This window comes from Mauremys mutica, chromosome 11 (genome assembly GCF_020497125.1).
Source record: "Mauremys mutica isolate MM-2020 ecotype Southern chromosome 11, ASM2049712v1, whole genome shotgun sequence".
In the NCBI taxonomy this organism is placed as follows: domain Eukaryota; kingdom Metazoa; phylum Chordata; order Testudines; family Geoemydidae; genus Mauremys; species Mauremys mutica.
In genome coordinates this window covers 3,910,967-3,924,812 of record NC_059082.1, presented here as the reverse complement: position 1 = coordinate 3,924,812, position 13,846 = coordinate 3,910,967, and the positions used below count along the sequence as shown (strand labels likewise).

Sequence of the window (13,846 nt, the reverse complement as noted above, 5' to 3'; positions counted from 1 at the left end):
CCTGGTAATGTGGAGTGGTGGATGTAACATTAGCCACTGGAGCTGGTGGCTACTGACCCCTGTCATGTCACAGGTACACTGTTGACTGTTGTCACTTTGACCAGATCTTTCTAATTGCACAAAACTGAACACTGTTGCCCCGCCCCCTGCCCCGCCTCTTCCCCGAGGCTCCGCCCATGCTCATACCATCCCCCTCTTCCTCTGTTGCTCGCTCTCCCCCACCCTCACTCACTCGCTCATATTCACTGGGCTGGGGCAGGGGGTTGGGGTGTGGTAGGTGTTGAGGGCATCGGCTGGGGATGCAGGCTCTGGGGTGGGGCTGGGGATAGGGAGTGCAGGGGGGGCTCTGGGCTGGTGGCTGGGGCCCAGGGGTTCAGCGCGTGGGAGGGGGCTCTGGGCTGAGGCAGGGGGTTGGGGTGTGGGAAGGAGTATAGGCTCTCGGCTGGGGATGAGGGGTTTGGGGCAAAAGAGGGGGCTCTGGGGTGATGGGTTCGGAGTGTGGGAGGGGCTCCGTAGTGAGGCAGGGGGTTGTGGTATGGGAGGGGTGTGGGCTCTGGGCTGGAGGTGTGGGCTTTAGGGTGGGGTCAGAAATGAGGGGTTCAGGGTGCGGGAGGGGGATCCAGGCTGGGGCAGGGAGTTGGGGTGCGGAGAGGGGTGAGGGCTCTGGCTGGGGGTGTGAGCTCTGGGGTGGAGCCAGGAATGATGGGTTTGGGGTGCAAGGGGGTGCTCCAGGCTGGGGCTGAGAGGTTCAGAGTGTAGGAGGGGGTTCTGAGCTGGGGCAGGAGATTGAGGTGCAGATGGGGGTTCAGGTTCTGAGAGGGAGTTTAGGTGTGGGAGGGGGCTCAGGGCTGGTGCAGGGTGTTGCAATGTGGGAGGAGGTGCGGGGTGCAGGCTCCAGGTGGTGCTTACCTCAGGGGGCTCCCCGGAAGTTGCGACATGTCCCTCGGCTCCTAGGCGGAGGCGTGGCCAGGCTGCTCTGTATGCTGCCTCTACACGCAGGCGCCGCCCCTGCAGCTCCCATTGGCCATGGTTCCCGGCCAATGGGAGCTGCGGAGCCAGCGCTTGGGGCGGGGTGAGGGCAGCACAGAGAGCCCCCGTGGCCATCCCTCCACCTAGGCCCCAAGGGACATGTCGTTGCTTCCGGGGAACCGCACAGAGCCAGGTAGGGAGCCTGCCAGCCCCACGCCAACCGAACTTTTATCAGCCTGGTCAGCGGTGGTGACCAGAGCCGCCAAGGTCCCTTTTCAACCGGGCGTTCTGGTCAAACACCTGGTCGAACATCTGGCAACCCAGCTGCTCCTTTTTCTCACCCGCATTCCCTTAACCCCATGTGCCTTGCAGCTGCAGTGCCCAGTTCACAAGGCTCTATGGGCCGTGTCAGGCACACTAGGAAGTACTGCCACAGGGCAGTACCTTGTTAGGTAGCCTCTGCCGTTCTTCTAAACTCAATAGGTTTCTTTGGATGTGCTCTTTGAGTTTAGAGAGCAATAAAACTGATATAAAATTTAAGAGCTACACTATATCTTTATTCCTTTTCCTCTTCTCTATGAAATTCAGACAATCAAGCCTTTTCCGTGGGTTTCTGTAAATGACAGTTCTGAAAATTTAATTGGCCCTTTTAAACTGGTGCCCTGAATCAGTCACAGCTGGGCAATTGGATGGACATCAATCTCGTCTGTCTCTTCCATGGACAAAACTGAGGTTCCCTTTCTCAGTCTGAAGGATCCCAACTCCTCATGGACTCAGCTCCTATTCAGATAGTGTTGAATCCTTCTTATAGATTTAATGGAGAGGAAAAATTGACCCAGAGTCTCTGTAGTGGAAACTTTGGTTACAGTTTTGAGTGTTCCTTTCAACTGTCCCTAGGTCTGTCACAAGGTCTTGATGACTTTAACTACTTAGCTTCATTATTCCTGCTGCCAAATCTTCACAGCATAGTCTGGTGGAGCGATTACTGTGACTTTATAACACTCTGTTTGTCATCCTCCCGATAGCTTCTTCTCGCCTTCTCCAATCTGTTCCACGTTCTGCTTGTCACTTTCACATCACACTGGTTAAGCCTTTATTTTGTGCTCTGACAGCTCCCACTTAAATTGAAGATTTATTTTAAGTTTTTATCACCTACCCTTAGAACCTTATGAGCAATCAACCTGCAGGAGTATTTATAGTGCACAGTGTTTGAATGTTCAGCTTATAGTGATCTGATGTACAACATGGCCACTTTTGGTACCGATCTACCCATTACACATTGTAAGCTAATGACTGGCAAGCTATGGCTTGCTTAAAAGCAAATCCAATCCATGCTTTTTGTTTTCCCCTTAATTGTATTGCTATGTGGTGTATAGCTGGCCGTTATCTATGTAAAAGCACTTTTATATGTGTGAAGAATGGCTCCTACATTTAATAAATAATTAACCTATTGGAGTATTCACCTTTTTTCTGCAGATAACCTTGCACTTTATCTCCCCCCCTGAGCCTTGCTTCAGCTGTTCACATAAGTTTGAAAATAAACTACTTCGTGCAATTTTAAACTCCTGGCCATTCAGCAGATTCTTCAGAAATGAACGGATGGGAATATACTATGTTGTGTAAAAAGTAATATCTGTCACCAGTGGTCATTTCTGGTTGAACAGCCATTGCTGTGGCTGACTCACTGCTCTCAGCCTTTGCTGTGCCTCTTGGAAGAATTTATTGTATGGCTGCAACTTCGCAGCTAAACTCACTAAATATTACCTTTTGGTTGGAATGCAGTTTCTTACACTTTTGCATGTGCAGCATTGACAGGTAGTAGTTTGCTAGTGACATGAACAGCCCAACTTTCAATTACCGTGAAGAGACTTAATAAATCTTACACTTGAATCTTGTTTGCTTTGCTTTGCTTCCATCAGAACAGTAGCTCAACCTTGACCTAATATGCACCGGACTAAATCAAGTGCCCAGGGTGAAGGAGACTTGGTAACATTTTTACCAGTATCAGGAGGGAGCCGTGTTAGTCTGTATCCACAAAAACAACAAGGAGGCCGGTGGTACCTTAAAGACTAACAGACTTATTTGGGCATGAGCTTTCGTGGGTAAAAAATCTCACTTGCATCTGAAGAAGTGGTTTTTTACCCATGAAAGCTTATGCCCAAATAAATTTGTTTGTCTTTAAGGTACCACTGGACTCCTTGTTATTTTTACCATTGTGTTTCAGCCCCCAGGGACATGGTACTCCAGGTGGAGGAATGGTAGGTGCCCAGCAAGATGCTACCTTGCGTGCTTTCAGCTCCAGCATATACTGAGCAGGGATGTGTTACTCTTTATTAAGGAGTGAGGATGGACATGTTGCTGTCCGGTGTGACTTGCCTACTCTGCAGTGCTCTGAGGCATCCTGTCTTGCATCATTAGGATGGTTCTTGTGACAAACACGCTGCCAGTCCCCGGTTCTGCTTTCCTATCCACAACACCTAGTGCAACTTCTACTGGAGAGGCAGGGTTTTGCCTTTAATATCAGTAAACAGACTTGTGACAGATTTGAACTGAAATGCAAAAGAAGGGAGGTATGGGGGGGAGATATCTATACTTAATGTATGCTTTTAATGCCTGCAGTTCCTACAGATGGTATAATGCCATTTTATAATGCCTGCAGTTCCTACAAAGTCAGAAGATTCATTATACGGAAACCCTACAGGATTCTTGCTGCATGATCAATAAGCTTCAGGGTGGACAGGTTCCAAAATCTACTTGTCCTTGTAAATGAGAGCAGCTCAGGATCATGAATGTTGATTGAACACCTCTTTAGCTTGATGCTAAGAGCTACTTTCAGTCTTGGATTAACTCAATTCACATCATTTTACCCCAGCTTTCAGTTTGTCCCAAGTACTTAGGCATGATTTGATTAAATAAACTGGGTGAAGGTTTCTGGCTTTTGGCATAATGAACATAACACTCAGCTGGGTATATTGTACAAGGATAGAAAGCTTCCTGGCCAGCCAGCCATTGGGAGGTAGTGGTACCTGAATATTGCGGCCGGCTGTAAGAACAGATCACATCTGAATTCTTGCATCACTACTTCCCTAAGCCTATCAGTCTGTTTTTAAAAAAAAATATTTTCTCCAGTAAACTTTCCAGGTCTCTTGTGAATTTGTCTTTAATTTCTTGCGTAGAATCAATTGCAGATGGAGGGAACTGTAATCATCATTTTAATTACAGTGCACAGCTTGAATCTTATTAATATTCTAAAAACAAGTAGCTGTAGCTAAACAGTGTTAGGCCAGAGATGGAGACTAATGTATTTTCCTGTTCTATTCAGCGTTTCAGCTACTGAATCTTTTTAGCCTATAATTATGAATATGCCAACCATACTCCAATAATGTTGAGCAGCTGTGAACCTGTAGCTGTTAACCCTTTGTGGCTAACACATCACTTCTTATTTCTGGTAAATCCAACATGGGATCAATGGATTAGGAACAGACAGTACACTAAATTAGTTGCAGTCAATACCTGGAGGAATCATCACCAAAGATTTAGAAGTCCTCATGAATATTAAATATCAAGACAATCATTTCATTCATTCTTATCAGAATAGAGCTTGGTGAAATGTTGAAAACTGCATACGGACTCCTTGTTGCAGTGTTATAATTTCATCATTTTTAAAAATAGAATCTGATTAGTTCATTAAGAGGAAACCATTTTTTTTCTGGAAATAAGCAGCCTGCTAATTAATGTTCATCCATATTTAGTGAAACATAATCAAGGTAACCTAGATACGGCAGATCTACTCCAGGATTTAATTTGCTCCTAACTTTCTTTTTCTTTTCGTTCTTGTGCACTGTTCTGCATTAGAAAATGTTTTTAAAGCTACAGTACATTTGCATACTTTGGGCCATATGTTCCCATTATTGCATACCAGAAATCACAGTAACTTGCTATAAAACCTGCCTTCATGTTCTAAGCATGAGTCAAGCCCACCTGTTTCGTACTCACCAAACCAACTTGAAGCACAGAAAAGGTCCAGTGTAGAATATCTGCAAAAGACTTGCCAGCTCTCTGAAGAGGGTGTGGCCAAATGCACCAAAGAAGTCAAGACAAAGGAAAATCAAAACCGAAACCCTGAAAACAAACAAAAAAAACTGCTCAGATTCAAATTGAATGTTTTGTTTTGATGAAAAATTTCTGATGGTATTTTGGCAGGGTGGCCAAAAAGGAATTTGTCATTTAAATTTTTTTTCATGAAACACCATTTTTGGACCAGTCTTGTCTTTGCTACAGATTGTGTTACGTAGCAGTGCAGGAGCCTTGGCTTCTCCCAGCCTCACACGGAACCAGAAATGGAAGGCACTACTCACGCCCTATCCAGGGTTTCCCTACTATCCAGCTAAAATTATTCTGACCACCCGAGTACTATCATAGTTGGCTAGAATTGCTCTTCTGTCTTGGTGGGTAGGATGGCGCTCTTCGGTGCCCATCCAAATTGGGATTAAATGCTGCGTGTTCAGTCAAAAACTGCACTTCAACTTCTTACTTAGCACAAAATACGTGGCCCCAGATCCCTTCTGTAGTTGCAGCATCCCATTCTATTGCCCTCCATCCTCTCCTTGGTAATCATCAGTGGGTCTCCATGGCCCCTTTGCCCCTCCTCAGAAGGAATCACTCTTTCCTTTTCAGAAACCCATCCTTGGGGTCTCCCCCATCGGTCTCTCCGCTCGCTTCCTGTGACTTCCATCTCAAAAGCCCTGATCAAACTCATCTAACAAATGGAAACCAAAAGAAACTAAGCTTGTAAAGAGATCCAGACTTCCTTGTCAAACGTTTGCAACCTTCGTAGTGGCCAAGTTCAAAATTTGCTGCTGCCTAAAATAAAAACTCTTAGATCTTCTGACAGGACATAACTAAGAGCGGGGGAGAGGTAGCCTAATAGTTTAACTGTAGACGGTCAGGCTAAGACCTTGGAGGACTCAATAAATACATTTACATAATTTTTCATGTAGACTAGACAAATCTATTTGCACTCTTGAGTGTTTGTGTCATAAGAATGTGAATGTTTAGCTGCTTCTAGAGGGCTGTTTACATTGGAAAGCAATAACACAGGATTACATTTTCTTTCAGTAGATATCTCCTTCCTGTGATCTATCTTCTCCTCATGTTGCCATGTCCTTCCATCTGTCTCTTAAACCCAACCGCCCCGTCTCCCCCGGCTCCTACATCCCATTTTGCATCCTCACACCTCTCCACATTGCTGCATCATCAAACCGATGAGGATTGCAGTGTTGTGGACCCTACAGAATCGGGCTGTCCCACCACTATAAAACTTGTGCTGCCTTTTTTTTTCCAGAGTGGGCATGGGAGCGCCCATGATCTCTGGTGCTGGAGCGAAAAGGAAAAGAAAAACTAAGCAGAAAGGCTGCCCAATCATCCACATTATCGACCAGGCACTGACACAAGAATACCATCCAGACAAATTACTTCCATTAAAGAGGAGAGATATGGAGAACGTCTGTGTGCCCTGACTCAGCAATAGCCCTATCGCTGTCTCTGTTAGCAGGAGCAGAATAAACACGGGCAGACAAAGCTTATTGTAGCCATGACTGCAGTCCAGAGGAATTGGGTGGGGAACTCTCCACATGAAAACAATTCAGGAAAATGAGCCAGTCGTTTGCTATCTAAAAGCAATGTCTAGAAATGCACTTTGGTTCATTTTCACTTCCAGGCACAGTCTTTGCAATAAATTGCAGTTTGGACCACAGTCTTGTTAATATAATGGACCTATTTTCTCTGTGCCGTGAAGACGCATGCACTGTTATTTCATTTGCACCTAGACGTATTCAAGACACTGGCTGCTCTCTCTCTCTCTCTCTGTATATATATACACACTGTATTTAATTTGAAAAGATATCACATGTTTAGATGCATCTTTAACATTTTCAAATAAATTCTCTCTTATTACGTGGCAATCGTATTAAAGTAATGCCAATTACTCCTTTTATTGCATGATAAAATCCTGGAAATCTTTCTTTTTAAAAACACACAAACAACTCCCTCCTCCTCCCCTCCCCCGTTTTCTTGAGCTCACCTTATTTCTCTGTGTTGTGTAACATAGGGTTTGTGTGCCACTGCCCTCTGCTGGACTGTCAAACCTGTTTGTGTGTTTTTTGGGGGAGCTTATTTACAGAACCTAACCTTTAATACTGGTAGTAACCTAAGGAGATTTGTCTTTATTTCATGCTGTATCTCTCCTTCTTCCAAAAAAATAAAAAGTATTTGCAACCTTACCAGTAAGTAGGACAAGTAACGGGGTGGAAATTAAATGGTTCAAATTATAGGAAGGCTGTGTGAAGGGTTCCATTTTTACTATCTGCACAAAAGTGAAACATCGGAGTTGGAGGTTTTTTTGTTTTGTTTTTTTTTGGGGGTGGGGAACTTATTTATGCTACGTGTCAGACTTTGTGATTGGCACTCTTGCAACTAAAATACCATTATTTTCCCCAGTGCCGTAGCATGTTTGTTAAGTGAGATATGGATGTGTTGGATATTAAACAGGTTTAAGCGCTGTTGGTATAATGAGTAATGCAGCTGACTTCTTCACAATCCACTAAGGAATAACTGTTTCAAGGGATATGTTTAGATTCCGGTTGAGAGTGGGCCAGTAATGGACAACTTCTAATAAAGATTCTGAATGAGTGGTTTGGCTGTGACCTGCTTCGGCTTGACTCCTTGAGCTCTTTCAGGAAGTCTCGAGCTTTCTCTGGCAGATTGCTTTTTAGGGCTAAACGAGTAGTGTTCATTTTACCAATATTTTTAAAAAATGACTTAAGTCCCACTTCAGCAAAGCACTGAGGCATATGCTTAACTCCCGTTGACTTGAGTATTTACAGTTAAGCATGTGCTTAAGTTAGCATTGCTCACAAATCAAGAAACAGGCCCCCAAAGTCACAGGATTAGCTTTAAAATCCTGCGATTTTACGAATAATAAAATTGAGGTTTTTTTACCTTCTGGCTTTTTGAGCCTGTAGGGGGCACTTGGCTCAAGTTTTCTCCGCAACCATGAGGGCTAGGAAAATGTTTTTAAAATGAAAGCTGAGATTCTCATAAAACCCGGTGACCCCAGAAGCTGGGGTGCTAAGAGAAAAGCCAAAGGTCCCACGACTTGTGACAGAATCAAAAGTGGTGGCAACATTTGTAATGTTTCACTGAAATGTTTTCATCTGTTCCTGCTTTTGTTAGGAAAGGGTGGTGGAAACCTGTGCATTTTAGAGTTCAGGCTACATAGCAACCTCCGTTTCAACCCCTCTTTCACAATCTCATCATTTTAGCAAACCTGAGGCATGCTCAGTCTCCAGTCAGAGGTGGATAGGTTTGAAACTTGGAGCACATTGTGATTCAGTCCTTCCCAGTTGCTGCATTCAGGGCAGCCACTCAGGTTAATTGCCCTGCTTTCTCTGTCCAGTCTTGCAACCACCTCGGTTTGTCCTTGAGGCCCTGCAGAAGCTCCAGTCTTCAGACAGTCCCGTGAATTTGCATCCCACCAGGGAGTAGAATATTGCTCACAGCCATTGCTGCAGGAACTCAGGCCAGGTCTACACTACAGCCCTATGTTGGTATAACTACATTGCTCAGGAGTGTGAAAAATCCACTGCCCTGAGCAGCGTAGTTACACCGACCTAACCCCCAGGGTAGACACGGCTATGTCGGCGGGAGAGCTCTTCCCATCGACACAGCTACTGCCTCTCGCTGGGGTGGATTAACTATGCAGATGGGAGAAGCTCTCTTGTCAGTGTAGGAGCAGCTTCACTTAAGTGCTACAGTGGTGCACCTCTTACCAACGTGTCAGCCACAAGGAAGAACTAGTGCAATGTTCTGTCTTCCTTCTGGCAGGATGGGAAGATCTGTGCAGAGAAAGCCATTGGCAATGCACAGCACATTTATTGCTGGTCCTTTAACACGTTACGTTCCACCTTCACGGGCACCATCTACTGTCACCTCGTCTTATTAGAGAGACAAGGTGGGCAAGGTAGTGTTGGTCCAATAAAAGATATTACCTCCCCCACCTTGTCTCTCTAATATCCCGGGACTGGCACAGCTACAACAACACACCACACAACCTGGTCTTATGAACTATTTACATATAAAGACACAGCGCACTCCTGTAACACGTGCATTGTGAAATAACCCAACTTTCCTGCATTTGTTAGGAAAAATGTTTTTTGCGCAGCCATAAATCCTCAATAGCTGAACTAATCTGTCTCAAACTTGTCTGGTTTTGTAGATTTCCTTCAGACCTAAGGCAGGAGATTGGTGTGCACATTCTGAAGTTAGGAACAAGAATGTTTATGTATATAAAGCAGGATTTTTTGGGGAGGTTGTTTGTGTTCCATTTAGATTTTTAAACTCTGAAGCACTTTAGTTTGATCTAAACTTGCAAGGACTGTGAAAGTTGACCAAACCTTACAATATATTCCAGGAAGCTCAGGTCACTAATACCCAGAAAAGCAAGAGATGGTGATAGGCAATTCTCGGAGACACCTAATACAGACAGAACATGGGCTGCTAGCCAGACAGTCCTGCTTTCTGACCCCTAAAACTGGCTGATCAGAGCAAACACAGATGGTCCTTCACAAACACATCACGTCAGCCACACAGCAAAGAGTAATAAGTATCACCATGTGTATTTGCTGACTCAGAACTGAGGCTGAGAAAGTCTAAGGGCCAGATTTTTAAACGTATTTAGGCACCTAAATCCCATTTGATTTGGGAGCTAGGTGTTTAAACACCTTCAGAAACCTGGCCCTCGTGACTAAGCTTTGGTCTACACCAGTGGTTCTCAAAGCCGGTCCGCCACTAGTTCAGGGAAAGCCCCTGGCGGTCCGGGCCGGTTTGTTTACCTGCCACGTCCGCAGGTTCGGCCAATCACAGCTCCCAGTAGCTGCGGTTCGCCGCTGCAGGCCAATGGGGGTGGAGGGAAGGGGCGCGGGCCGAGGGACGTACTGGCTGCTGCTTCCTGCAGCCCCCATTGGCCTGGGACAGCGAACCGCGGCCAGTGGGAGCCACGACTGGCCAGACCTATGGACACAGCAGGTAAACAGCCCGGCCTGCCAGGGCTTTCCCTGAACAAGTAACGAACCAGCTTTGAGAACCACTGTTCTACACTATAAACTTATGTCGGTATAACTACTTCGCTCAGGGGGTGTGGAAAATCCACACCTCTGAGCAACACAGTTATATTGACCTATGGTGTAGACAGTACTATGCCATCAGGAGGGCTTCTCCCGTCGACATAGGTACCACTCTCGGGGAGGTGGAGTACCTTCGCCAGTGGGAGAAGCTCCCTGTCAGTGTAGGCAGCACCTTCGGCGAGCGCTGCAGTGGCCCAGCTGTAACAGAGTGGCTGCGCCTCTGATGTGCTGCGGGTGTAGAAAAGCCCAAAGTGTTGCAGAATAACGCATGGAGCTAGAACCTAGGTCTCGGGTCTCCCACTCTTACGCCTAATCCACTAGATTCCTGTGCCCCCAGGCAAAGAGAGCAACAAGAAGCAGAATAAAGCATTAAAAACTTAAGCTGTTTACAACATGCAAAGTCTTGCATCTCTCCTACCATCAAATCCAATGTTAATGTGTATTAATGATTGTATACAACATCAAAGTGCATCCAATGGATTTCTGCTGTGACCCACATGAATATCCAGGAATAAAAAATGTCAAATCAAGGGAGACAACAATGAAATGCAGTTGATACTTTGCCCTGCCCCATTCCGCTCCCTATAAAAAGTAGCCCATTGTGTGGAAGCAGAAGAATGGAAAATACCTTGCCTGCAGCTATTAACTGAAATAGGGAGGTGTTTATATTCTTCTGTCTGTGCGTACTTAACTCCTATTACCAATAATGAGCACTGCACATGCACACAGAGGAGACTGTACCCTGTGTTAACATCCTTGGAAGGACAGACGGGGAGAATGGAAGTCAGGCATAATGGGCCACTCTGTATCTTCCCCACGGAGAACAGTTGTTTCTAAAAGCTTTTTTGTGTGAAACTCCGAAGAGTTAGAAACCAGCTCTTCCCCAGAGTCCTGTGGCTGTTAGTCACATGGTGTCATGACCACAAGTAATCTGACGGTGTCATGGCACTGAATGGCATTTCCAATGGGTGGGGATGAATTGGCTACGCCAGGCTGAAGCAGAACAACGCGGTGTAGCTGTGGGCATGACATTTCACGGGACTGGCCTGATGATCGTCTCAATGGTTCATCTTTTCGCTGCCTTACTGCGGCTAACAATAGATGCTTGTTTCGGCACAGCTGGGAAAGAATACGCTCTGTCAGTACTTAGGTCTTTTGCTGTTGTGCTTTATATAAAAGTAGACAGGCACAGGAGTGTGCGTGCCGGTCTGAGGCCTGCTAAAGAGTTCAGATGATATGTCGTTCAGGGGGTGCAGCTCCCAGACCCGGGGAGGGTAGGACTCTTGCAGTGATTTAGAAAAGGCTTTGTGGAAGAACTGTGTGACTGATATATTGCTAGCTCTATAATAGGGTGGCATTTTTGTTCCATGAGCTCTTTAAGGGAGAAAAGACATTTAGTTTATGCTATTGGAAAATCTTTATCTGCCTGTAATTCCAGGCAAAGGATTGAGAGCATGAAAAGAAAAAAAATCTTTAATAAAGGCAAAACTAAAATCCAAGAATCTTGTTCAAACCAACAAAAGTGAAGATTCCCAGTGGGCGTGCCAGGGGAAACAGGCCAGGCTGTCTCCACTGGACAAACTCCACCCTTGCTGTCCCAGATGCAGTCCCACCAGCATCTGCAATGGTAGGGGCTCTTGCAGAGACAGGCCCCACCAATGGTTTAACCAGCCAGTGGGTAGTCTGCTCTAGCGCTCCCTCCAATTGAGTTGCAAATGTTGGGAATAGGAAAGAAAGGTTATGGAGCAAATCTAGTGTAGACAAGCCCTTGAACAATGCTGCTCATTGGGACAGGGATTGTCAAGAACCCCGCTTGGGGGTGGGCTTGTGGCATTCGCTGTTACAGTAGAAATGTTTAATAAGCAGTGCCAGTGGCCTGTAATTTTATCTGACTGTTACAAAGTGCACGCTAAACTTCAAGCAATTGTCTGACACTAACATAGACTTTGGCCTGGTCTACACTAGGCGTTTAAACCGGTTTTAGGAGCGTAAAACCGATTTAACGCCACACCCGTCCACACTGAGAGGCCCTTTATATCGATATAAAGGGCTCTTTAAACCGGTTTCTGTACTCCTCCCTAACGAGAGGAGTAGCGCTAGTATCGGTATTACCATATCGGATTAGGTTTAGTGTGGCCGCAAATCGACAGTATTGGCCTCCGGGCGGTATCCCACAGTGCACCACTGACCGCTCTGGACAGTAATCTGAACTCGGATGCAGTGGCCAGGTAAACAGGAAAAGCCCCACGAACTTTTGAATATTTCCTGTTTGCCCAGCGTGGAGCTCCGATCAGCACGGGTGGTGATGCAGTCCGAAATCAAAATAAATCAAAATGGACCATGCGGATGTGATCGCAGTAAGGGCAGGCAAATCTGTTCTATCAGCGCTCCGTTACAGAAGACGAAATTCAAAATCATTTTTAAAAAATCTCCAGACAGACGCCATAGCAGGGACTCAGCGCACTGCTGCGTGACAAGCGTAACGGAAAGCCAAAGAATCAAATGGACGCTCATGGACTGGAGGACTCAAGCTATCCCACAGTTCCTGCAGTATCTGAAAAGCATTTGCATTCTTGGCTGAGCTCCAAATGCTTCTAGGGTCAAAAACAGTGTCCGCGGTGGGTCAGGGCATAGCTCGGCAATTTACGCACCCCCCCACCCACCCCCAGAAGTGAAAGGGAAAACAATCCTCTCTTGACTCTTTTACATGTCACCCTATCTTTACTGAATGCTGCAGATAGACGCGATGCTGCAGCACTCAACACCAACATCCTTGCTCCCCCCCCCGCCATGGGTGGCTGATGGTGCAATATGACTGATATCCATCGTCATCATCAGCCTATTGGCACATGGGGCAGTGCAAAAGGACTGGTAACCATGCCGACTAGCATCCGTGAGGTCAATCAAGGGCGCCTGGCCCTAATTTTTCCTGGTAGATGGTGCAGTATGGCTGGTAACCGTCCTCATCATAGCAACAGGGGGCTGAGCTCCATCAGCCCCCATCCTTCATGTGTTAAGAAAAGATTCAATTGCCCCTGGACTAGCAGCGGGATGCTGGGCTCCTCTCCTCCACACTCCTTACTGTCCTGTCTGGACTATCATAGCAGCTGGCGGCTGCCTTCCACTCATTTCTCACTAACAAGTCACTGTGTCTTATTCCTGCATTCTTTATTACTTCATCACACAAGTGGGGGGACAATGCTACGGTAGCCCAGGAAGGGGGGAAGAATGGAATGAACAGGTGGGGTTGTTGCAGGAGCACCCCCTGTGAATAGCATACAGCTCATAATTTCTGCTGGATCTGACACAGAGCAGCTGTGCTCTCTGGTTCTATGATACAGTGGTTCTCTAGTACACTTGCCCATATTCTAGGCAGGACTGATTCTATTTTTAGATACCAAAAAGGAGGGATTGACTCAGGGAGTCATTCCCAATTTTGGCTTTTGCGCCCCTGGCTAAGAGCAGCCAGGGGCACTTATGACAGCAACAGATGGTGCAGTGCAAAAGGACTGGTAACCATGATCATCTTTTTACCAATTTATGGATTGGTAGATGGTACAGTATGGCTGGTAACCATCTCTGCTGTCATGCAAAAGCAAAAGCATGCTGCTGTGTAGCGCTGCTGAATCGCCTCTGTCAGCGGCATCTAGTACACATACGGTGACAGTCACAAAAGGCAAAACAGGCTCCATGAT

General features: G+C 46.1%; 1 protein-coding gene across 5 annotated transcripts in view; it reads left to right on the top strand.

Annotated features, from left to right (window-relative positions):
* The window catches only part of CORO2B (coronin 2B), a 129,519-nt gene that overhangs the window by 67,567 nt on the left and 48,106 nt on the right, over nt 1–13,846 (top strand). The gene's annotated exons all lie outside the window — the stretch shown is intronic.